We start from the raw sequence: 26,909 nt of genomic DNA, 5'->3' as shown, positions 1-26,909 counted from the left end.
AGCCCTGAATGGTCAGTATCTTTTATCTCTTGTATACATAAGAAAGTGGAGGCAAAGAGATTAACTAACTCACTCAAGATCAAATGGCTAGGGCTAGGCTCAACTTAGGGGCTAAATCCTTGCCTTGCAGGTGCTGAGACCCCATGTGGATGATGGTTCATATCCTGGCTGCTCCACTTCCCATCCAGATCCCTGCTTGTGGCCTAAGAAAGCAGTAGAGGATGGCCCAGGGCCTTGAGACCCTGTTCCCTCATGGGAGACCCAGAAGAAGCTCCTGGTTACTGGCTTTGGATCAGCTCAGCTTCAGCAGCTCTGGCCATTGTAGCCACTTGACGAATGAACCAGTGGATGGGAGAGATTTTTCTCTGTCTTTCTCTCTGTAAATCTGCCTTTAAAATAAATAAATAAATAAATAAATATTCTAAAAAAAGATTAAATGGGTAGTAAAGATAAGAGTGCATAGCCCAAAATATAAATCTAATTACATAACTCATGTAAGACATAAAAAAGACATAAATGACAGGCAGTTTTCCAAAGTCTACAGCTGGGGCTGATATGGCAAAGCTAGTTAAGCTGATCCACAATGTCTGCATCTCATGAGTGCTGGTTCAAGTCCTGGTTGCTCCACTTCAGATCCAGCTTCCTGCTAACACACCTGGGAGAGTAGAAGAGGATAGCCCAAATGCTTGGGCCCCTGCAACCCACGTGGGTTACCCTGATGGAGTGCCAGACTTTGGCTTGAGCCTGGCCTGGCCTTGTCTCAGTCACAGCAGCCATGTGGGGAATCAATTGGCAGATGGAAATCTCTCTCTACCTCTGTCTTCTTCCTTGCTTTGTAACTCTGTTAAATAAATAAATTGGCTTGTTTGTTTGTTTTAGGAAAGGGGGACTACAGATCCATCCTAGAATGGAATTCAAGGGTTTCCTGACCTCCTGTGCAACTTATCATGTCAAGCTTTTTTGGGTTTGTGGCAATAAAACCTTGTAATCAATGTTCTGTCCAAAGCATGGAAATGTTTGTTGAATTGGACATGGCCATGCAGACCAGCGAATACACCTGGCTTGTTTTAGTTGGAATTATATAAGTTCATGATTAGAGGCACACATAGGAAGCCATGGTCAATAGGAAGAGAAACAAATAGGCACATTAAAATAAAGCACCAGCTAATTACTATCTATTCATGTAAATTTTTCAACCAAATGAATATCATTTGTGTGAAGGACAAACTAATAAAAACAAATATTAAGCAATAGGAAGAAAAACAGCAATACGAAATTCATAGGAGAAGCCCCAAGGCTAACATTACTAACAATCACAGAAAACAAGTAAAAATGCTATCGCGTTATAGGTATCACACTGGATAAAGCCAGAAAATTGGAGCTGGTGTTATGGTATAACTAATTAAGCTGCTCCCTACAAAGCCAACATCCCATTCGGAATTGCTGCTTCAAATCCTAACTGTTCCTCTTTCAATGCAGTTTTTTGCTAATATGTCTGGGGAAACAGCAGCAGAGGGTCCAAATGCTTGGGCCCCTGCCACTCATGTTGGAGATCTGGATGCATTTCCTGGCTCCTGGCTTTTCAGTCTGGCCTAACGCTGCTACAAACATTTGGGGAATGAATTAGCAGTTGGAAGATCTTGTTCTGTTTCTTTTCTCTCCCTACCCCTGCCACTGTAATTCTGTCTTTCAAATAAGCAAATAATCCCTTTTAAAATGCTAGAAAGTCAGATGATATCAACTATTGACAATACTATGTGGAAATGGGAGCTTTGTGCATTGCTATCAGAACTGAGCCAATACAGCATTGTGAGAATAAATCTCATTGCAGAAAATGAAGACAAGAGTGTGTATATCCTTAAAATCCCCTGTAAAAGTTTTCATTCAGATCCAACATGTTCAAGGCTCCTATGTGAGTTGTGTTTGTGGAAGCAGAGAATTTGGGGACAGCCTGTTTTATCCATAATCCAAGAAACGGCAAATACACACAAACTGTGGAATACTCTACCAGAATTGGACTCGATGAGCTAGAGGCGCATAAAATAACATGGTTTAAATCTCAGAAAGCCAGTGTTGGGTGATGAAAGTGAAGACAAGAATAAAGGCTGTAGTACAACACCATATGCACCAATATACCAGACATGTGTTGTCTTTTCCAAGAGTTGAGCCCACTGAGGCTCCATATGGGATAGATAAGAAAGGGCCCCCTAGAGAGAGGGAGGGCTGTGCACGGACACTGGGGGTGAAGATAAAACTTAAAGCAGGAAATAAAAGATAAGGAGCTGTCGTGAGAGCGCACAGAATCCCAGGGCACAAGCTGTGACCCAGAGCTCCTGAGGTCTGGGTACCTACAAAGTACACAGGATCAGGAAAAGGAGTATAGCAGGAGGACCGAAAAGCCCACTTGGTCTCTGATGCTTGTCAGCTCACCACAGTTCATTACTCGAAACCTCAGGGGCCCAGGGAGCACAGAGTGTCATGTTGGTGGCTTCATATCTCCTTCAACTCCATGGAAGGGTCACAAACAAGCCACACCAAGTCTCCAGGGACACCCTGGAATCACCCTGGAAATTGCTATATTAAAGACACCTAAGTTGGCACCCAATTGAGTGTAAGAAGCTGCTTCTGTCCAGATGGGTGGGGGGGGAGCAGCTCTGGCTAGCCCCAAGGAGAGAAACACCATGGCTCTCATGGACCAGCCAACCCCTGATTGTTGGGCTGTGGCTTCGCATCCTGAATGCATCCTGCTGGAGCTGCAGCCACCCGCTTCTCTCCCAGTGCAGACACTGACACCTTACCACTTGTCCCCATCCCCCAGCGAGTAAGAAGTATAAACCCCAGTGTCGTTTACCCTAGGTGGCTATTTCCCTGACAAGGTCAACAACCTCACCCCATCCCTACACCACCCCTTTCCCCCGAGTGGAAGTGGTCCCAAGATGGCCCGTCAGTCAGTCTCTCTCTCTCTCTCTCTCTCTCTCTCTCTCTCTGCCTCTGTTTCTCTTGCTAAAGCATGACCCAGTGGCTCTAAATCCTAACACTGCCCACCACACTAATGCATTCTCCTTCCTCCACTGGCACCTCTGACTGACAAGTGCTTGGCACAAATTAGGAATTTCCAGGGAATGCCTAATCAGGAAGAGACACAGTTCCTTAGAAGGATGATTAAAGGTAATTAGCTTCCACAAAATCACCACCCAGACGGTAGGCCGCCCTGCTCTTTGCAAACATGCCAACAAACCAGGAAATAGACAAATAAGATGCAGTTCAATTGGCTTGCCAGGAAACAGAAAAGAAAAATATGTATAACCTCAATGAGGTAACAATATCTTCTAAAACGTGAGACAAAACCACAAAGAGAGGGGTGAATTTGGTTGAGGTGCACACCTGGTTGTTTAAATATGAATCAGCTGAAGAATTCACCCCATAAAATATAGAATTTGCAAGGAGCTTGAGAAATACATTGCAACAAGAACGCTCCAGGCGAAACAATGGCTAGCATGTTCGTATTTAAAATAAAGCTGCAGACATTGAGTTAACACACTTCCACAGCAGCTGAGAGAAGATCTAATTGCCGCGGAGAGAACATTTGCAAATGTCACATGAGGAGGTCCTTTTTCAGGCAACATGCACATTTTTAAATAGCAAAAAAAAAAAAATCCAGAAATGAGGTCTGAAGTGACACAAAACTGAACCAAATAGAAATTTGGTGGCCATGCTTAAAGCTATTGTTGAGTGTTAAGTATGTCTACGGAAGTTTCAGTAGTTCTAAGATTCGGGGAGTGAGAAAGATACTTCACTTCAAAGAATCTAGAAATTTCAGAAACCCTATGCCACATGTGTGCCTTAGGAAGTACTTTTTTGTCATCAGCAAGCATCTGAAACAATGCCTCAGCCCCACACTCTTGAGCCTCTTAACCACACCAAAGAAGCAGAGGTTTTCATCCCAATCTTTGCTGCTGCGTCTTCACCGTCCGGATGGCTGTAGATCCAAACAATTGTCCGTCATCCATCACTAGCTCTCTTCCAACTAATTCTAGTGGCAGAAAATATGTGATCATCCTATCTTCTCAATGCTCTGAGTGAACTGGCAGAAAAATAAAATTTACGTGAATTCTTTCCTGCTGAAATGGAGAGAAACATCCTGTACCTTCAGTTAGCTCAGAATCTAAATGGGGAAGAAACTATGGTGTATAGGAGCAGTGCCATGGGCTCATTAGGATGGTTGTGATAACTAGAGGATTGTGGGAGCTGATAAGTTATTGCCAGGAAGAAGATGGAAGGTCAGAAATAACTTTCTGGAGAACCTGAGGTCTGAAGCAAAACCAGAAAAAGCATGCCAGCAATAAACCAGGAAAGAACAGCAGAGACTGCGTCACTATTTTGAATTCTCTACCTCCAATGTTTGAGAGCCCCGGAAGGCTGCAGATCAACACAACGTGAGTGGAACGTTATACTTGAAAGTGAAACATTGCATGAGGACTTAGCCCGTGCCAGGAGACTCCCATACTTATTCCATAGCCCTTTAAGGGGCGACACATGGGTCATTACTATGTGTTAGGGTCACTCTTCCGAAAAGCTCACCCACCTGTACCCTGGAAACGCAGCCCCTCCCTTGCAGTAGAAGCCAGAAAAGATCATGCAGGGAACGAATGGCAATTACAGCACTTTTCCAATTAGCATTGAGACACAGCCTTCCCACATACAAACATACACTAAAAAATGAAGCCGCTGTTATTCAGAAACTGGCTTGTGGTGCAGAATGCGCAGCTCCGCACATCCTAACTGCTCTAAATGGGAAGTCAGTGGAAGATGGCCCAAGTCCATGGCCTCCATGTGGGATACAGCGATGGAATTCCTAGCTTGGGTCTGCTGTGGGCATTTGGAAAGTGAACCAGGGCCTGGTGCCATGGCCTAGAGGCTAAAGTCCTCACCTTGAACGCACTGGGATCCCATATGGGCACTGGTTCTCGTCCCAGCAGCCCTGCTTCATATCCAACTCCCTGCTTGTGGCCTGGGAAAGCAGTCAAGGATGACCCAAAGCTTTGTGACCCTGCATCCAGGTGGGAGACCCGGAAGAGGATCTGGGCTCCTGGCTTCAGATCAGCACAGCACAGGCCATTGTGCTCACTTGGGGACTGAGTCATCGGACGAAAACTGGCACTACAAGCAGAGGCATCACCTAGTATGCCATAGCTTTATGCTTTATTTGTATTATATTTTTAAAGGATTTATTTTTTCAAAAGACAAAGTGATAGATTTCCCATTGACTGGTTCACTTTCTTTTTTTAAGATTCATTTATTTTTATTGCAAAGTCAGATATATACAGAGAGGAAGAGACAGAGAGAAATATCTTCCATCCGATGATACATTCCCCAAGCACAACATGGGATAAATGCTTAAAAGATTTTGTTCAGTGAATAAAAGAATTCCAAATGTGAATCATTTCTATACTCATGTATTCATTTAAACATGGTGATTAGGGGCTGCTGTTGTGGCACAGCGGGCTAAGCTATGGCACACCTGTCATGCTTCATGCCACACCCATGGAGCACCATGCTAAGTCAGTTTCCATCCCTTTCAGGCTCTGAGAAAGACATTTAACAAGGACACAAACAGCTACAGGTGCAGGTTGGGCTCCGCGGAAGCTGGAGCAGAGCTTCTCAGTCCGCGCACAGTGATCCTTTACAGAGGGAGCCTTTCTGCGCAGTGTAGGATGCAAAGCAGCCTCCTGGCCCTTTCCGCACCTCCCCTGCCCCACCGCCCCCGCTGGAGGGGAGACCACCGGAAATGTTCTCAGGCACGACTGGATGTCTCCTGGGGGCAGACTGTCCCCTGCCTCTTCCGCTCTCACAGTCGCTGCTTTGTGGAGTAGGCTAAATACAGGGATCAAACTCAGGCTGCACAGTCTGAGCAATCCTGCTTCACGTGGTCAGACTACCATGACTAGGTGAGAGGAGGAAGAGTGTTCAGGCAGGGGTGAGAGTGGGCAAAGGCGTGGAGGGCATACATGCAGACTGTAGGGTAGGCTCGGGGGTTAGGATACCTGGGTTTCGCTGTGGATTTCCTCACCCACAGTGTGCAGACATACCCTGTCTTCCCCTCGTTGACTCTCGGTGTCTCACCATCTCCACAAGGAATTAGGGAAAGTGAAGGTAAAGAAGCAGCGTGACCAAGGGCGTCAGCTGTGCAGCCAAATCCCAGCTCTCCTCTTTTTTTCTCTGAACAAACAGCCAAACTCAATTTAGCCGCCTGCCCTGTGGCGGGGTGGACATTGGCTGACTGCTGGGCAGTGTAATTCAAACATAGGTGATGGAAACCCAGGAGCCCAGCTCAGCATCCACACACTGCTCTGTGGATTTCTCTCACTCTTGCCATTCCGCCCTCTGGCGCAAGGTCAGGGAAGTGATGGCAGGGCCACACTGAGAGCAGCAGCTCCTCTGACAACCTGCTCCTTTACCCCCCCAACCCTCTGCTCAGGCTTAGCCAGACAGAACTCTTCCAGAAGAGAAACATGAACTTCTACTGTGTTCAGCACTGAACTGGAGGCTGTTCCGTTAAGGGAGGCTGCTGTAATAGTAACATGTGCAAACAACATCTCAGGAAAGCTCTCTCTATGTGGAGGACACACTTCCCTCACCCGGCTAAAGCAAAGGGTCCACTTCGACTGGGGGTGTAACCACAGGAGGCTCAGGGAGCCGCGGTCTCCAGGATGGCTCAGACTCCGAAGGGGACCCATTGAGCCGACAGCGCTTCATGTGCACAATATACTAGAGTGGGCAGAAATATCCTCTCTCCCTTTCAGAATAGCATGTGCAGTATTCCTTCGCACACATTGCAACACTGAAGTCCCAGAACAATGAAAATACTTCTGAAACCAAACATGCTATAGCCAATACATTCCTACAGCTGCTGGAACAAAAGATCATTACTAAGTCAAATTGAGACTGACTGATTACAGATCAATTAAGAAGCATAAACATAATTGAAAGACCACATAGATCCTCTTTTGTTCTTCAAGGTCTTAGAGTCTGTGCATATTCCCTTTTCTCCTTCCAGACCTGCCCATCGGAGCTCATGAATCCAAATGACAGTAACTAATGATGCCTTCCGCTTCGCAGCAATCACACACTCTGCAATCAGCCAGGCGGAGTGAACAAGCTGCTCTCTATGTGTTCAGATGCACAGCTCCAGATCCTCACAGGCTGAGAGCAGGACGGAGGGAGATTGCCCCAGCCGGGCAGCACAGAAGCGACAGGCGGAGCAGCCATGCTTTCAGAGCGGGCTTCTCTTCACTAAGCAAGGAAGTTGGCGTGAGTTATAGTAGATGTGTTTACAATTGCCAAGCGGAGAGTGAAGGTGAGAATTCACACGAGCACGCAGTTGCGTGTATCAATAAGGAACAGAAGTTTCCGGAAGACATGTATTCGATGAATGTGCTCCGATACCTGATACTTTTTATTCTGTTTTATTTCATTTTTAAAAGCCATCAGTGACAAACAACTCTTTTTTTAAAAAAAATTGGAAAGGCAGATACACAGAGAGGAGAGACAGAGGAAGATCTTCCATCCGATGTTTCACTCCCCAAGTGGCTCCATGGCTGGGGCTGAGCCGATCCAAAACCAGGAGCCAGGAGCTTCCTTCAGGTCTCCCATGTGGATGCAGGCTCCCAAGGCTTTGGGATGTCCTCGCTGCTTTCCCAGGCCACAAGCAGGGAACTGGATGGGAAGCAGGGCTGCCGGGACACGAACCAGCGCCCATGTGGGATCCCAGCATGTGCAAGGCGAGCACTTTAGCCACTGGGATACTGCGCCGGGCCCCAAACAACTCTATTTTAAAAATGGGAACCCCAGCTATAGGCAACTGCCTCAGTTGCCTCATTCCTAGCCAAGTGTTACACTGCTGGGAGAAAAGCAGCTAAGATCTGGCAGGCATCCTGGGCCTGCTTAACACCGATTTTGTGTTAACTATACCAGTGTGCCAGCAAAGTTGCCTGATCTATTTTTTTTAAAAAGATATGTGCGGAAGGCAGGTAACCAGGCTGGGACATGCCACTCCAGCCCCCACGTTGAGGGGACCGTGGGATGACATTGGTGACTGTTCCCCATCCCCAGGTACTGAGGTGGTCCCGAGGCTGAGTGTGGCTTCTTCCCTCCTCTCTCCCCTTCCCCCAGACACAGGAAGAAGAAAAGAAGAAAAAAAATTGGAAACAACGGCCTCACCCAACTTTCCCTAACCGTAGACCCTTCACACCCTAACTATGTAAACAGCATCAACAATAAAATTAAACAGTATTTTTAATGAAAAAATAAAAATGAGAAAAATGTGACCAAATGTTTACCAACAGAATATATACAAATGATCAATGGACAATGCAAATAAAACCCAAACTGAGACATCAGTCACACACTGGAAAGGCAAAGCTGGAGAGCACAAGGGGCAGCTGAGACCCAGTGTGTTACAGATCAGAGTATGCTATGGTGCACATGTTCAGGAAGGCAGTTTCACAGCTTCAGATTCAAATACACAGTTGCCATAAGACCCACAATTTCACAGTATTTTCCTGAAAGACAAACACATATTCTCATGAAGACCTACGTATGAATGCCCATCTTTGACTCATCATCATCCCCAAAGACGCAAACAACTGCCCTCGGCGCGTTCCCCAACGTGAATAGACAGCCCAGTCACCATGTGCTCCGGCTACGCTGCACTAGCAGCGTCCACACACACGGTGACCACACGATGTCACACTGGAGGAAGGAAGCCAGATACCAACAGAGCACACGATGTCATTTCATTGTTCTAAGATTTAAAATGCACTCCAACTATTCATAATGAAAAGAAACATCCAGGGCTCTAGAACATGAAGGAGGGAATTGACCAATAAAAAGCACCAGGGAACCTGTCTGGATGATGTCATTACGCTCTATTGTGATAAATGTCATGGTTTCACCTACCAAAACACATCAATGTCACAAGGAGCGACACAAGGGTTATCCTCTGCAAGACAAAACTTTATCACTCAAATTATTTGGATAACACCCTTTGAGCTTCTAGGAGATAAGTAAGGTTTATGATTCAGATACTTCATACTTAGGCTGTGGCCGTGAAAGCCAGGTCTCAGGAGGTCAGGACAGAATATCCTCATGCAATCACCAAGTTGTAGCAAAGGGAATTTTTGCAAAAAAAAAAAAAAAAAAGCTGCTCATTAACTGCGATTCTTGGCAAACCAGGTTCTCTGTGTTTGTTTTTTCATCTAGAAAATGAGGACAGTCATTCCCCACATTACTAAGTTGTTGCAAAGTTTAAATGGGACAAATGTGGGAGGCTTAGAGGATTATGAAAAGCTTTCCAAGCTCTTAGGATCATCCCATTCCTTAGCAGAATCGCTTCTGTTAGGGCAAGCTGTTTCATGCTCAGGGTCCTTGCTGATTAATTCCAGATTTGTTGAGTGTCTGTGACAATGACCTGAACAAGATTTAGCTCCCAAACTCCTGTAGATGTTTAAACCCCTTAGGACGCAGGCCAATAGTACTAGAGGATGGCCAGCTTATCTAATTATGGTGTCTAGGAGATGGGCCTACATGGTTGGAGGACTCCCCGCAGTGACCACCCTGTGGTTGTGCAGGTGGCATGACTCTTTGTACGTACGACTCACTTTCACTGTAAACACCCTGCTTTCCCTCCCCTCACTGCGCTATCCTGCAAGATAGTTGCTGCTCTGCCCCATAATAAACCCATTTTCCTTTAAGGTGGAAAGCTCTGTATTCTGATTTACAACAGACTCCCATGTCGATGCAGGGTCCCAAGGACTTGGGGTATCCCTGATTGCTTTCCCAGGCCACAAACAGAGAGCTGGATGGGAAGTGGAGCAGCTGGGATTAGAACTGGTGCCCACACGGGATCCTGGGGCACATGCAAGGCAAGGACTTTAGCCACTCGGCTACTGCATCGGGCCCACAATGTAGTATGTCGCATTTTTCCCCTCCCCTGGCTTTTTAAACAAGGGCCCCACGCTTTTGTTGTGCACTGAGCCCTGCTCTTACATGGACAACTCTGCTAAACACCACTTTCCAAGAGCATGCACACAGACTGGGCTTTGAGAAAGGCTTCCCAGAAGCTGAGTCCCACCAGACTGTCCAAAATAGCTGGAAAAAAAGTACATGGGGGGAAGCCAGAGGGGCGACTTCAAGGGTAACGGCATGCGCTAAGTCTCCTAGATTAGAACCAGTGTGGTTCCCATGGAAACGGCAAGCCATGTGTTGCATGGTATCCTCCATGGCTGCAGGGAGGGTTGGGGACCGACAACAGACGCATCCCAAGAGAACAAGACACGTCACAACTCCGGCAGTGCTGGCGTATGCTGTGCAGGGCTGTGAGGCCAGCAGGGAGGGTCAGCGCAGAGCACAGCTGAGCAAGGCACCTGAAGAAGGACCGTCTTCAAATCAGCTTCCCTCCTGAGGGCTTGTGCCCAGAGCTCCATACTGCTGCTATCCCACAAAACCTCGAACAGGTAAAGCAACTTCACAAACACCCAACCATGGGTTACTTCCCTTCAATAATACTAGTTTAAAAAGATAGTCACGACTCATGAATACACAGCAACACGAAGGAATCTCCAAGTCATTTTGCTGGGTGAAAGAAATCACACATGAAAATGAGTGTGTACAGCATAACTCCATATATATATGCCTCTAAAAATGCAAGGTGATTTATAGTGACAGAAAGCAGATGGCGGTTGCCTACAGACAGGCAGGAGCGGGTGAAGCAGGGCAGGAGAATCCACGGGGGGTTGCCAGAGGAGAGCCTTATAAAGAGGTGAAGACCCCAGCTGTAGGCACCTGCTGAGGCTGCCTTGCACCTAGGAAAGCGTTACACTGCTGTGAGAAAGGCAGCCAGTAGCTTGCAGGCATTCTGGGCTTCGTTAATGCCAAATTTGCGTTAACTATACTAATGTGCCAGTATAGTTGCTTAGTCTTTTTTTTTTTTTCTTAAGATACGTAGGGAAAATAGGGAACTGTGGGCCAGGTGGGGGGCTGCAGCTTGCCCAGGGAAGGAGTCTGGGAACGTATTGGAGTGGGAGTGACTGAGAGCATGTTTGACAGAGCAAGAATGATTTTGGGGTCTTCCATGAGCTGGACACTGTAGTTTCAGGTAGGCAAGGGAGCTGAGACAGGATGGTTTAGAGTGGAAACCAGGGGGCACATCTGGGTCAGGTCAAGGCACCTGCCCACCTGGGAAACTTGGCTGGGCTAAATAGCATCACCTGTGACCTGCTGGCTCACATCACCTGTGGCCTGCTGGCTCATCAAAAGCTTGGGCTGGAGGACATGCCTGGCTGGGCTAGGCCACAATACATGCCCATGAGTGTCAGAGTAGGGTGAGGACCATAGCAGGCTGGGTCACAGCACCTACCAGAAGGTAAAAGAACCAGATCTGAGGGAATATTCTGTAGAAGGCTTGTGAGATTGCCTCTGTGGGACTATAGCACCCACTGGTTTGCTCAGAGAGTTGGGGGTGGTGACAGGCCAAGTGTGGCAGAACTCAGCTGACACTTGTAGGAGCTGGGGCTGAGAAGAGGCCTGGCAAAGCCAGGTTGTAGCACCTGCCTGCACATACAGGACCAGGACTGAGGAGAGATCATGACAAGTAGGGTCACTGTACCCACCAGCACATGTTGGATCCCAGCTGGGAGAAGGCCTGTAGGAGAACTTGGGGAACTTCCCTACTGAGCCACAGCTCTCACTGGGGACCACAGGAGCCAGAGCTGGGGGCATGCCAAGCCAGGCAGGGCCACAGCACTCTTCAGCATTTATGTGGGCCAGGTCACAGCTCTCAGTGGCATGCATGAGAGCCAGGACAGGGTGTGGGCCACCTGGGCTAGGCTGATACACCCACGAGCGAGAGCTAAGACTGTGGGTGAATGGATTGGAAAGACCCATCAGCACATGCACAGCCCAGGGCTAGGAGTGGGCCTGGTAGAGGAACTCTGAGGACTCCCCTCCTGGGCTGAAGCTCCCACTAGTGAGTACAAGAGCCAGAGCTATAGGCAGAACAGGAAGGAAATCCCTGGTGTGCTTGTTAGATAAGTTTCTCACTGCCCTATAGCCCACCAGTTTGTACTTATTGAAAGTTGCTTGCTTCAAACCCACCAATAGAAGCCTATCAACTTGCTCTTTTTAAAAGTTAACAGATAAACTGACCAACCATAACTGTATAATTGTGTGGAATTGGCCTGAAATGTATAAAAACCTTATGCTGTTCAACCTCATTCTCTTCTTCTTTTGCCCCTTCTGCTGCAGCTTTGGGCTGCCTAGTCTGAATAAACCGCCTTTATGCATTTACATTGACTTCAGACTCCTGATAATTTTCTGGGGATCTCAAAATCTGGGCACAACAATACCCCCACTCCAGCTGTGGGCACCATCATTGTCTGCCTCCATTTGCCAGTCAAGGGTGTGCTACCTTGAGGTACCTGCTGCCAATGACAGGCCAAGCTGATGGTAGTAGGCAAAGCTTTGCTGTCCTGAAGACAGAGCCCAGTCCATGACAGACACAAACAAGTCACATGGCCCAGAATCAGTCCTGGCTGCCCAAGGCAGGACCCCACCAGGGTCCAATGCCCGCTCCAAGGTCCCCATTTAGCTAGAGAGGTCTCACCAGTTCAGCATCAATCTAGCCTTCCCCCATCCAATCTTGATCCTTCCTTCCCCCTTCCAAAGACATGACTCTTCTGTAAGCCTTTTGCACGTTGAACTCAATGTCCTGACATTTTCGGAAACCTAAATTCAGTGCTTCATGGCCTCCACCCGTGGAATCTAAAGCAATACAATTGGGAGCATGAAGATGTCTAGAGATGTTCTCCAAAGTAGGCAGAGAAAGGGTGCTTTCTTAGGGCCCTGGTGGGAGGAGCTATCAACACCAACAGCAACAAATAGCTTCCTCTTCCACATTTAACACAAACTGGCTCCGGTTGCTATTGTCACCATTTCAAGGGGTGGCGAAAATCAAGACCGCAAGTCAGAAAAGGTTTCCTGATGTGTCTGTTACAGCCTCATGTATCTGAATGCTTGCTTCCAGCCGCCAAAGTTATCGCCTTCCCCTCCCGCAACATCCCTTCTCACCTGCCTCCCCTCCTACCCGTGTCTGGGGCGGGAGATGAATGATGTAGACCTTGTAGGTTTCTGAGCCATTTATTGTGAATGCATCCCTTCATATCTAACCTTGAAGTTCCCAAGCACACAGCGGAGGTTGCACCTGATTCCTCATTTTATTTTCTACTGATATATTTAGAAAGATTTATAGTGGGAATAAACTACAGCCGTTCACACCTTTACCCTGTAGTCTCTGATCAGAAGGCCAACCTTCAGATTCATACAATTCCTAGTATAACTTCTAGTCATCCAATCTGATCAGCATAAAGCACGCTCACTTATCCGAGAACAAACAAGCTTCATCTGTTTGCCAGTTTGGCAGAGATCATTTCTTCAGTATACACTTTTGCCTTGATAAAATATGGTAACTGCAGATGGCCTCCAAACAAGGCCACTGACAAATCTGAGTCCGTCTACCCTGCCCCGGGATCCAAGGTGTCTCTGAATATTTGCACCAATACAAGGTGGGGCAAGCCTTATCCTTGGACAAGTCCTTGGACTACAGGGTCCAGGCTTGATGAGCACAGGTGGATTCTACTTGCCCTGCAGGATGCCTGCTGCTCTGCTCCAACAAGGTCCAGCCTTGCGAGCCAGCCACACCAGCAGCCGCACATAGGAGCGATCCACGTCACATCAGCCCAGCGGAATGGACACGCAGCTGCAGCCCACCCCTTTAAACAAGGAGCAGGAGGAGCTCCCTGCGGAGTCCCCCAAGTTTCCAGAATCACAAGAAACAATAAAATGGTGGTGTCTCAAGGCACTAGGTTGCAGCGTAGGTTGTTACACAGCAGTAGATAAACTAAACAATGATTTTCAGATATTCTTACTTAAAAAGTAACATGAACTACTCAGAAACAATCCCCCTCACACATTGGTGCTGACCATATAAATTCATCTAGCTAATTTAGAGGAGCATTTGGTTGTACTTATACACAGCTGAAATACATATGACCCATCACACCACAATTTTTCTCAGCATTTATTCGTGAAAATCAACAGGTACAGACATGCTTACTTCATTTAAGAAAGAGGCAGAGAGAATATCCATCCAGGTAGGAACGGCCATGTGCCTCACGTGGGATATTTTATAGCTGCCAAAACAATAAGACGTATCTGTATGAATCGATATAAAATATAATTGCAGTCTACCACCGAATAAAAACAATTCGCAGAACATTATAAATAGTAAGAAGAGAATTCAGAGCAAAACCACACATGATTTGTAGTAACTTCCACATGAAAATGTATTGAACAACTGAAGAAGTAATTATATTCATGGTCAGGATTGAATAGGCTGTGCCGTGATAATAAACAACTCCAAGATTTCAACAGCTCAACCCAGTGAAAGTTTTCTTTGTCCACACAGAAAGTGTGCTATGGGTTGGATGACCTTGCTATGCAACTCTCCTCTAAATAGGACTTGGGAGATTGGGTTACTCCCATTACGCATTTGCACAACAAGAAGTGTGTGTCCTGTGAAGTGTGTACACCGAGGGAGGCCTGAAGCAGGTGCACAGGCTGGTACTGACAACACGCCATCTTCGCTCCTGGTCTACAGAGAGCACCAATCGTGTGACCCCAATCCTACCACAGTCTCAATATTTGGGACATTGATATGATTTCTATCATTCACTATAATTACTGTGTAAGCCATAAACTGAAGGCTCCTTTACTATTGTTTATCACTGTAAGCTTTTCAGTATCTTTCCTATCCATCATCTCAGACCACACCAAAATTCCAAGCAAGCTAGGTATAATTTTCCCCATTGTTCAGGCAGTGAAACTGAGGCCTACATCGGTACAAAGGTGATCTCCATTCATACTACACCATCCAGTGAGGAGAATTTACATGCCTTTGCCAGTGAGAGAAAACAAAGGTAACTTGTCCCAGTCATCTGCAAATGCAGATTCCTTGGTTGTAAAGTTTCAGGTTCTCTGAAAAGAACGTCCCTAGGCCAGCTCAGGTAAGCAGAATTCGTGTGGCCAGCCACATCCATTTCTCTGATTTAAAATGGTGCCATGGGGACAAAGGTCTGCTAGCTTGAGAACAAGAGTCTCTGGGTGCCTGGCAGGAATTACTGGAGACTTCCCGAGTAAAGCCTCCCAGTTTTACTGCAGACATCCTCGGGGACCCAGGACCCACAGTATTTGCCCTGAATTCGTTCAGACATCAGCTGGGTCTTCTCTTGCCGTGAAGATGTGTCCACTCCCCGCAGCATCAACTCGAACGACCACAAAGCAAACAGCACCTCTGGCTCAGCATTATCAGCACACCGTGGGAAAGTTGCCAAGGAGCAGGGAGCCTCTCAAAGTGCTCTGTCATTTTAACTGTATCTAGATGAGGCACAATTTTGCAAACATTGGCTCCCAAACAGTTCTGCTCTCTGATAAACAAAGAGACCAGAAAGCTTCCAGCATCCAAGTAGAAGTAACTCACAATTTGATAAGAAATGTGACGTGCTGAGCAAGCACTGCACAAATCAGAAGCTAAAAGCCATAGACTTCTAAGATTTCTCAAAACCAGGGAGTTGAAGACGAAAGATACCAAAAGATCCAGTCAAGATCAAGCTCTTCTCATTCTGTAGGGTTAGCTTTGCCATATTTGTCTTTATGTACCTGATATCTCTCTCCTCTTTCCTTTCAATATCATTTCCCTACATGCTCTCTTCCAGGCCCAGGGCAGTGAAAGTGCCTGTATGCCCCAGATTTCCCAGTTCTCATTCTCACTCCTGCTGTCACCCTCAGACAGCAAAAGCACTGACAGAACAGCTGGCTGGACAGCTCCACTTGGACAGGTACCCGACCCTGATTTGTTCAAAACAGATCTGGCATCCTTATCCCAACCTAATCCATCCTCAGCCTTCTTTAGTTAGGTAAATACTACACCACCCTGCCCTGGGTTGCTCAATTGCAACATTAAGAGTCACATTGGATTCTTTCTCCTTCATGTCCCACCTTCAATCCACTGACCATGATGTCAGGGGTGCCCACAGGACAACTCACTTCTCCTGCCAACGCCTCTCTTACATGTCTGTCTCCTTGCCTTCTCTCTCACATTCCTTCAACCCACTGCCTGCCATCCCACATTATCTTCATAAGTACACGTCGGGTCCTGGCAGTACCTTGCTGCTAGTCTTGCAAGAGGGTCTGAATGTGTTTAGAACAATCCAAATGCTGACTCATGGCCAGGTAGGCCCTTTGATCCAGCCAAGGATGACTGTGGAATTTTATCTCTTGGCACCCTTCCTTCTATGTTTCCATTTCAAACAGATCTTCTCTCCCTCTCCTGAATGTGCCAATCTGATCCAAAACCACGCCCTCATTCCTGCGGTTCCTTCAGCTGCTAAAACTCCCGATTGTGTTGCCTGTGTCTCCTCACTCAGAAAAATCTGTTCCCATTGTACTCCTGCAGGAAGGCCTCTATCATCTTACAGTCTCACTTAGCGTCTTCCTCCCCTGCCCTTACTTGTTCAGCTTGGCAGTGAATTTTATTTGTTTGCTTGGTTGGTTCACATATTCTCCCCAAAATGCTAACTCTAGAAAGCCATGCATCAAGCATTTCTATAATTGAGAACAGTGGGTCCACAAGCTATCCTTCAAGGTTTTGAAGGTCATATGTTTTCTGTTACAATGACTCTGCCGATGTGTCATCAAAGCAGCCGTACACATGAGTACGGCTGTATCTCAGTAAGAGTTCATATACAAAAACAGGTGGCCAGCTGGATTTGACCAATGGGTCATAGTTTTCCAATCTCTAGATATTTGGCCCAAACACCATGTTTGGTGAATATTTACTAAATGTGAGAATGAATGAAAGACCTAAACAAATGATCTCTGGGAGGAAATGCTAAATAAAATAGAATGGAAAATAAGTACTCCGTTGGATGGCTCTCGGATGCATCTGGCACTAGCTTGTGATTAACAGTCCCCATTGTCTCTTATGCACTTACCACTTAATGCTTCTGTCCCTCGGAGACTTAGCAGAGAACAGCAAGTAGGTTTTGTGCTAAGATCACGTTGTTTGGCTGGCTGCTCTCATGTATTGTGGCACCACCCTTGCCAAAAAATAGGATTCATCCAGTAATAATAACAGATGATATGGACATGACTGGAGACTTGATGTAAGAGGGCAAACATTTTCTGGTCTAAAATTAGTGAGTTCCCAAGGCTCTGGAAGGGAAGGTAGCTAAGGCCCGTCCTTGGGAAGGTAGCTGTGTATTTTGCCCTCCTGAGAATGAGAGTTTAGAGTTTAGAGTTTCAAGAGATTCTCCCTCTAGCACCCAGGATGAGAAACCAGTGAGGTACCAGTGCTAAGAAAATCTCATGAGTTCCTGCAGTTCCACTCTGGGGAGAAGAGCTCGCAGAAGCCATGGTCTACATCACGCCCAGATTTTCTTGCAATAACTGCTGAGACCCTGAACCACAGGCACATCAAAGGCTGAGAAGGTGTCATGGGCACCTCCCTACCATTTCTCAAGATGCCTGTTCCAGGAAGAAGGAGGCTCTGAGTTGTAAGCAAAGACCTGCTAGTAAAGCTCTTTGAGGTTGCAGTGTGTGCAGAGAGGGCTAGGAGAAATGTTCAGATCCTCGGAGTCAGAAGGAGAGCAAAATGGGAAGAGGAGGAACAGTCGATTGCTGATTGTTCGGCTGTGCTTCCACTGTAAGTCAAGGGAGATGGGGGATCCTGGAGTTAAGGACAAACGTTATAATCTAAAGAAAGTCACTCCAGCATCAAATGAAAAGTAACTTTCCGTTCTGCCTTCTGAATGCTGATTTCTCAAGGAACAAATGATGACTCAGGAGACAAGCAGAAACATCCTTTTTACAAAAATCTTGTCTTTGGAAGTCATGCTTTAGGTCAAAGTTCAAGTTACACTTTTTCCAGAAGGTAGCTTGTGAGCACTAGTTAGCGAGCCTACCTGCACTGCCTTTGGGGACATTTCCCTGTACTCGATGTGGAAAAGCTGGACACAGGACACATTTTGCACAATGGCTGTTTGGCAAGTAAAGTGGAACTCCTGGGGAACAAGTCAGCCTCTAGCGTTAACCTAGAAATATGTCGCAGAGGTATTACAGATAGTTAGGGTTCCATCTCCAGGGGAAAGAGATGTGACATAGGCCACTCACGAAACAAGGGCCCACAGGACATTTGCATGAGCAGGTGAAGGTTCAGGGTGGCATTCAGGGCAGGAAGAGGGTGGGATCCCAGCAGCCTTCCTTCTCCCTCCACTGCCTTTTGGGGGCTGGCCAGGACATTCAAGCATCTTGGGGAATATCAGACTTTTGTCTGCCCTCTGTTGATGAACGTGCAGTCTGAATTAGGAGCTCTCCGTGGCAGTGGCTAACAGAACGATACACCTGTGTGTAAGTGAGCCACCAGGCCTGGTCTTGTCAGTCATTGCTACGTTGTCCTCCGGTGGGCCTCACTGACTAAACACTGCTGTTGCACCAGGTCAACAAAATGCTCTACCTTTCCACTTCCTGTCCTCAGAGCTAAGCATCTCCCACCCACGTGGGTCCCAAGGCTCTGCCATCCTTTCTGTTTTCCTCATGAATCCTCGTGACGCTCCAGGACGCGCTCTTAAAACCAGAAGAGGCTTGATTCGGAATGAATCTTCATTTCTTGTTCTAGAAAATAGGTTGGTATCACCTTATTAAGTTGTCGGGGTGTTTAAAATGACATGTTAGGGCCAGGGTTGTGGCTGCTGTGCTTCCAGTACAACTCCCTGCTAATGTGCGTAGGAAAGCAGCAGAAGATGCTCCAAGTATAGGGCTTCTGCCACCCACATGGGACACCTGGTGTCGTGGTCTTGGGCAGCTAGTTCAGGGTCACGAGCTTAGAAGCCGTACCTCCCCTATCCATGTGTTCCTTCCTGCCCACCTGTGAAACTCACCTATCCTCACCTGGAGCCTGAGAGGGGCGGTGTGGCATTGCTGTGTACCCACTCCCCTCACAAGCCCCCACAAAGGCCTATGATAGGGAAGGGCTCTCTCTTTCCTGGTCATGTGTTTCCATTGCACTTGCACTCCAACTCTTGGCCTCCCCATACCTCCTTTCTCTCTGGCTTTCCGCAAACAGACTTGGAGACATGTAGCCCCTGATCACAGCCTCTGTATGTCTGTATTCCTCACCCTCTGTTCACTGCTTGGGCAGGAGAGTGAAGACAGCAATGCTAAGATGCTTTGTATTTCTAATGTGTGTGCTTTCAAGAGTTCCAGGAGAGGTGAGGCCTGGCAGTAGGAATGTGGAGAAGCCAGGGAAAGGTGAATGTCTGCAGCTTTGTTCGCTGCCTGTCTCTTAGTAGAATTTATATTGCTGGGGAAGCCGGGGCATAGATCTTCATTTTAATGGATGGACTTCTTGGTAATAACTATTTGTTCCTCTCAGGGTTTTGATTCAGGTTAGATTGTCATGATGACTTCAATTGCTAATTTCTAGTGGACACTGCTAGTGCCAAGCTTGGTTAATAAAGATTTCTTAATACATCCTAGGCTCGTCTGGTGTGATCCCATTCACACTCCCCAGCATTAGGTGGAGTTCTAGACTCCAGGCTTTGTCCCGGCCCAGCCCCGGCTGTTTTGGCCACTGTTGGAGTGAACCAGTGGATGGATTATTTCTTCCCTTCTCTTTCCCTTTCTCCCTCTCTGTGTGTCACTCTGCTTTCAAGTAAATAAAATAAATCTCTAAAACAAATAAAATTAAAGAAAGGGTTTGCTTGGCACGTCATCTGTAAGTGTAAAACTACATTTCTCTTTCATTTTCTTTCGCAGAGGGCCCTCCTCAATGGCAGACAGGAGAGCTCTTGCAGGGACGTCTCATCAGAATTCAGAGAGGTTGCCTTTGCTGCTTGTTCCAGGAAGATCTCAGCCGCGTTATTGCAGAGTCAGCTCGTAAAGTATGCATGAACTCGCTCCAAACTGGTGTTCTCACCCAGGAACTAAACCACTTCACTGCGGGGGCCTATAAATAAAAGGAAAGATTTCCAATCACAGTTTTGGTATGTGTTGAATGTGTACATTTTGCAGCTCTCCGGGGATTTGTTACAAAGATATTAAGAGAAAAATTCATTTACACAGTCAAGTCAAAAATTTCCACACACCGGCAAGCATTTGGCTTCATGGCTATGATACGCAGTTAGGACGCCCACATGCCACGTCGCAGTGCCTGGCTCTGGACCCTGGCTCTGGACCCTGGCTCCGGAGTCCTGCAGATGCAGATCCTGGGAGGCAAAAAGGATGGTTCAAGCAGTTGGGTTCCTGCTTGGATGTCATCGCAGGCAACCAGGGAGTGAAACAGTAGGTAGTTCTCTCTCCATTTTGAATAAACAAACATCCAAATGCCAGCCAAGCAAAATCAGTTTCTATGTAGTTAGCAAAAATTTCAAGAACAAAGTTTTGTTTCTACCACAACGTTTCTTTCCTTGACACATAAATGGCAGCCTCAATGTAGATCTCAAAGCAGTAAACCTAAAAAAAGTTTTCATTGTCATGATGATTGGTATATTTGATTAGCTGTAACATGTCTTCAAGTAACTTGAGCTTTGAACATCATCATGTCAACATTTTTTGATTATGTACTTGTGTGTGAAAGGCAGATATGCAGAAAGAGAGAGAGGGAGAGAGAGAGAGAAAGAATCTTCCATCGACTGGTTCACTTCCCAAATGACAGCAATGGCTGGTGTTGGGTCAATCTGAAGCAGGAACCAGGTTTCTTTAGGGTCTCCCATGTGGTTGCGGGAGCCCAAGCTCTCAGGCCATCCTCCACTGCTTTCCCAGGCCATTATGAGGGAGCTGTATCAGAAGTGGAGCAGCCAGGACAGGAACTGGTGCCCACATGGGATGCCTGTCTGCATATGGAGGTTTAACTTGCTGTGCTTCAGCCCCACCCTGGCCCCTTGAATGTCAGCATGTTGACATTTCACTAGGTTTCCATTTTTCGTTCATTTACTGATTCACAAAATACCTACTGACTGCCTAAGCTGAGCCAAGCAGGGTTCCAGGAGCTGGGGAGAAGACAGTGAAACAGACAAAGCCATCCTGCTGTGCAGGGGCTAGCATTCTAGTGAAAGGAGACGGATACTAAGCACACACACAAGAGATGAAATGATTTCAGAGACTGAGTCTGCACCGAACCATAACAGGATAATGTGGTTCCCTGGAAGTCAGCTTGCAGACTCTGAGACAATGCCGCTTGAGTGGGAGTCTGAATGATGAAATGAAGACAGGAAAGTTGGGGACAGAAAAGTCAGGCAAGAGAAAGTTATAAGAGCATGGGCCACGGAGGCAGGAACCACACAAGCCCATGGTAGAGACCAAGTCCGAGAGGTTGCACACTGTGCTTCTCTCACCTGAACCACTTAGGGGATGTTGCTAAAGTGTAGTCTACTTCAGGAGGTCTGGGGTGGGGCTGGTGTGTCTACATTTATCATCATCTCCCAAAGGATGCTGATGCAACTATTGATGCATCCCACTTAGTACCAGAGAACCAGGGTCCCCTAAGTCAAGATGTATTTCCTGCTAGTTGCAAAAGAAAACCTCATTTGTCTGATGCCCTTTCAACTACAGATTCTTTCTCCAGTACAGAAGGCTCACATCCCTTTGGTGTTTGCACACAGAGCACAAAGCTACAAGGGCTGTGAAATGAAATGGCTGATTACCTAATGCTACATTGTGGTTTTCCCAGAGTTAGAGTAAGAAAAATGTACTGGGATGAAATGGTGAGTGAATAGGAAGGTTCCGTAGGGGCTTTGAATCAGGTCTTTCTGGCACAGATTCTATACTAACATTTGCAAAATCTTCAGCAACTTGTTCAACTTCTCTAAGCCTTGATTCAGTCTCTGCAATCATTCCGCCTCCTTGTGTGTGTTTAGTACCCGTCTCCTCTCACTAGCTCGCTCCTATGGCATCTGCTTATCGTTCTTCAGATGATCAAACCTAGGCTCTAGCCCTGAATCTGCTAGTCACTTGCTGACTATTCCTTAACAAGTCCCTTGTCTGTCGAGGAGCTTTACTTGGTTCACCTGCTAAATGAAGGCGTGGGAGCCAATGCCCCCCAACACAGGCATCTTCCAGCTGGGATGCATAATCCCGGTGAGCATTCCAAGAAAGTAAACTTGTCTCCCAGGAAACATGGGAACAGCCTTGTAGCTGAGATGCTTGGGTGCTGAGATCCAAATTTGGCCCCTTTATCCATTTACCTTGGCCAACAAGTAGACCCACCGCCTGCCCCTTCTCCAAAACCATTATTCCAGGAACTAGCACGCCAGAAATATTATCTCATCCTCACTGGATCTTTAATATTTTTAAAAGCAGCTGACATCACAGGAAAACTGGAAATTAAGACTTAATAGAATTAAATGTGTGCAATTCTCTGTGTTTTTTTATTATTACAAAACAATGCTATAAGTCTGCTATAAGCCAAAAATATCTTTGAAATAAAAAGAAATTTATGAAGGTGCTGATATTTGAAAACAAAAATTGGAAGACTTATGAGGAGGAGGATTTTGGGAGCTGACATAAGAGGTTGTTATATCTTCACCATCTAGGCCCTCACTCCTCCTTCACACCAACTTAGGCCTTTTACAAGATTTTGCTTGTTGGTTTTTATCTTTGTTTTTCTTTTACACTTAAGTGCAGCAGACACTGGAAGAATTTCAACAGAAACACTTTAGACACAAGGACACAAGTGCTGTGAGAAGCCTGGGCTGAAAAAGAAACTAATGTGCTTTTCTAAAGCTGTTCATCTCAGAAAAATGATTATTCTTCATTTTAGGTTTATTTATTTGCTTATTTGTTTAAAAGGCAGAGTTACAGAGAGAAGTCTTTTATCCAAGTGTGTGCTCCTGTAACAGCCACAGTGGACAATGCGAGGCCAGGCCAAAGCCAGTAGACAAGAACTCTATCAGGGTCGCCCATGTGGGGTTCAGGGCCCTTATGACTTGGGCTATCTTCCACTGCTTTCTCAGGTGTGTTATCAGAGAGTTTGGATTGGAAGTGGAGCAGCTGGGATTCAAACCAATGCCCATATGGGAGGCCAGCACAGCACACAGCAGTTTTGCTATATAGACCACAATACCAGACCTAAAATGAGTTTTTAATTATGAGTCAGCAATGTGGAGTGCTGGGTGAAGCCACCACCTGGGTCATCCACAACCAATGTCGGGGTGCAGTTTTGGCTCGCAGCCACTCCTTTTCTGTTCCAGTTCCGTACTGACTTTCCTAAGAGGCAGCAAATCGTGATCCAAATACTTGGGTTCCTACCACTCAGAAGGGAAATCTGGGCGGAGTTCTGGATCCTGGCTTCAATCCGGCCCAGCCCAGGCTGCTGTGGTCATTTGGAGGGTCAGCCAGGGAATGAAGAGTGTCTCTTTCTCTCTCTTTCTCTCTCTTCTGCTGTCAATCGGCCTTTCAAATCAATAAATATCTTTTAGAAACAAGGAACTGAAGCAATTGGATCATCATGTGCTTGCCTTCCAAGCACATCAGTAAACAAGTGAATTGAAAGCAAAGTGGTCAGGACTTGAACTGGCAGCCCAACACAGCATGAGGTGGGCCCAAGCTTAAAAACACAACACCATAATGCCTGCCTCCTTAAGACTATTTCTTTTCAAGATTTATTCATTTTTTAATTGGAAAGGCAGATTTAAGCACTAGGCTACCTGTCCGGGCAAAAGACTGTTTCTTTAAAAAGTCAAGTGCCTTGTCTCGACAGAACTTTTGTGCCCTTTTAAGGGGTGGCTGATGACTTCCTGAAATGCCAACTAAGGTGGCCCTTCCAATGGCCCTAGCCAAAAAGGAGACAGCTCCTTTTACCACTCAACTCCTTTGCCTTAGACTATTTGCTGCTTTTTTTTTTAAAGATTCATTTGTTTTTATTGGAAAGTCAGATATACAGAGAGGAAGATCTTCAGTCCGCTGATTTACTCCCCAAGGGACTGCAACGGCTGGAGCTGAGCCCATCCGGAGCCAGGAGCCCGGGGTTTCCTCCAGGTTTCCCACATGGGTACAGGGTCCCAAGGCTTTGGGCCATGCTTGACTGCTTTCCCAGACCACAAGCAGGGAGCTGGATGGGAAGCAGGGCCACAGGACACTAACTGATGCCCCATGGGATCTGTCACGTTCAAGGTGAGGACTTCAGCTGCTAGGCTACCGCGGGGGGGAGAGGGGGGCGAATATTTGCTGTTTGCTTTTCGTAACCTGCACTCTTGAAGATTTGGACTATTGAATAAACAGAGAACAAAATGCTAGTGACACACAGTGTGGCTTCAGCTCTCATGGAAGGCGTGCATTGCACGATGATTAAGGGGTTAAATCACATGTACCCAAGGCAGACACTTAGCCCTCCGAATGACATGTTTCCCAGGTGCATGGGTCTACAGAGCAGGCAAAGCAGCAGGTGCTGCTTACCCCCAAACACCAGCCCCTTTAGCATCATCTCTGCGCTTTCCTGGCCAAGGGTCCCCGTAATTACCTCCTCCAAACTGAACCCTCAACCCCGCCGTGCGCCGCACACACTCGCCGCTGAGAGTTGTGCTGGCAATTAATTTGTCAGGGAAATGCCAGGGGATGTGAAACTGGCAATTTGATACCACAGATATTCAAATTAGACCTCGAGCCTGAGTATTTTCTGTGTCAGATCGGATAATAGTTCCAGGAGGGGAGAGACACACACCTTCCTTCTGCTAGCGCCTGAGAAAAGTGTTCCCAGTGGATGTGATCAGCTCGCTGCCTCCCCGGGCTGGCTGGGGATTGCTCAGGACAGAAACGCTCTCATTAGGGGCGACGTGCGCTCCTTCTCCAGGAAGAGGAGACGGGGTCACCTCTTAAGTAACGTTTCCTTGAGCGCGGAGACCTTTGTAACTAGGAACAGCAGTGCCCAAAACCAGGAACATGTGCGAGCGCCCCCCAACGCTGCGTCTGCTTTACCCAGGACAGCTGTGGCTTGGAGACCCCTGATTGGCAGCTGGGGCAGAAGTGTAGCACTAAACGCAGAGACTGCCAAACTCTGCCCTGCCAGACGGAAAGGCTCCGGGCTGGCAAGCTGAATCCCAGGGAGCTGGCATCCAAACGTCAGCTTCTCCCAGGACCCTCATTTGAAAGAGTCAGTTGAGTAGTTCTTTTAAGAAAGAAGCAAGAGCAACATGAACTGCCAGCGTCAGGTCAAGCAGTGTGCACGAATAACATCATTTCATTTTTTTTTCATCAAACTCCTTAGGGCTCTATTAGCCAACATTATCGCATAGATGCAGAAGCAGGCTTTATGGGTTCAACAACCACATAACTCTGCCCTGTGACATCTAAGCTTAATTCTCCTTGGATTCTCCCTATACCAAATGAAGAACTCCAATGGGGAGGTGGGGGACACAGGGGGTGAGTTAGCTCATGGAATTCTTCCATGGGGTCTCTGACTCTATCATCCGTGAGTTAGCAATGCATTTCATAATAACAAGATAACTCCAAAAGTTAAGGGGAAATGAGATTACAGGACACATTTATTTTTGGTACAAAACATTTTGAACTTCATTTTTCATTTTCTGGTGACCATTTTGAAGATGCCTCATAAATACACAAATATTTTGAAGGGATGTAGATGTTACTGGCCCCAATGCAAGAGACCCATTTAGAAGTGATACTGAACTCATAACATCTTCTCATTAGTGGATGAATTTTCCTGGAGCAGATCCCAACGATGCAATATAATCACTGATACGTGAATGTTTCTGTCACTCAGGGTCACACTTAGGAACTATGTACAGCTTCTTCAATCTATTCTTGATGCCAACTGAGTGCCACGTAATGCAATTAAGGCAGCATGTGACTCACTTATATGAGAAATAGAAGTCAGCGGTGGCTTTGTTGCAAGCTCAGGAGAGAACCATTTTACCATTAGCGCAAACAACCATTTTCCACATTACAGCCTGCTTGGGAAGAACTCAAATGCCTAGGCACCGGCTCAGACTGCGTGGGCTCCCTGGAGGTGGAGCGTGCCTGCTTCCTAAGCTCTTTGGGAGATGTGCTCCCCATACAGTGTAAGAACCAGCAGTGAAAACAGATGCCATGAAATAGGTGCTGACACGGCTATACAATCTGTAAGTAAATAAGGTTCAAGGATTATCATAAAAATGCAAAATATTCAAGGCCTTGAACATTGTGGCTCCTGTCCCTGGAGTACCCAAGCTGTGAATTGCTAGTCAAGCTAGTCAAGTTCTTTCTCCTCTGCACTGAGATGTAAGGATTCAGGGATATTCTTCAAGACTAGCTTGAGACCATTTGTTTTCAGGTTCAGACGCTATTGCCTTGATATGTGAATTGTTGAGTCAACTAGGGGCCTGATGTCATATAATCAAAACAATCAAAATGAACTTCAGGTACCACTAAGAAAACAAGAATCCCAGTTTGCTAAGAGGTGATAATTTGAGGTTCTCAGTCTGGGATGGCAAGAAGGTTCCATCTCTGAGATCACTCTCAGGTGTCTGGAAGGGCCCTTTTTAGGCTCAGTATCGAGAAGGATTCTGAGTCCACACCCAGGATCCAGTGGGCAGGGATCTACCGTGGGCTGGCAATGCGGCAACAAAGTGCCAGGCATTTGCCTTTAGTGATTCAGCATCTGTACTTGGAAATGCCTTCCAGGTTACCTAGCACCCAAATCCAGAGAATTCTGGAAACTTTTCCTCTTCCATATTTCACATTTAATGTAAGAAAGTCAGGCTCCAGACAGGGTACTTTTCCTAAAAGCACGTAAGTCTTTGGCCATG

At 46.6% G+C, this 26,909-nt stretch overlaps 1 long non-coding RNA gene across 1 annotated transcript; it reads left to right on the top strand.

Annotated features, from left to right (window-relative positions):
* Positions 1-10,401: 10,401 nt before the first annotated feature.
* LOC131478340 (uncharacterized) lies at positions 10,402-20,107 on the top strand. The gene is made up of 3 exons (XR_009244414.1): positions 10,402-10,514; positions 15,828-15,950; positions 19,927-20,107. It is a non-coding gene; the product is annotated as an uncharacterized LOC131478340 (long non-coding RNA).
* Positions 20,108-26,909: the final 6,802 nt, after the last annotated feature.

Source organism: Ochotona princeps, chromosome 30 (assembly GCF_030435755.1).
Source record: "Ochotona princeps isolate mOchPri1 chromosome 30, mOchPri1.hap1, whole genome shotgun sequence".
Lineage (NCBI taxonomy): Eukaryota > Metazoa > Chordata > Mammalia > Lagomorpha > Ochotonidae > Ochotona > Ochotona princeps.
The sequence above is the reverse complement of the archived record's forward strand: the minus strand, read 5'-3'. Positions and strand labels throughout refer to the sequence as shown.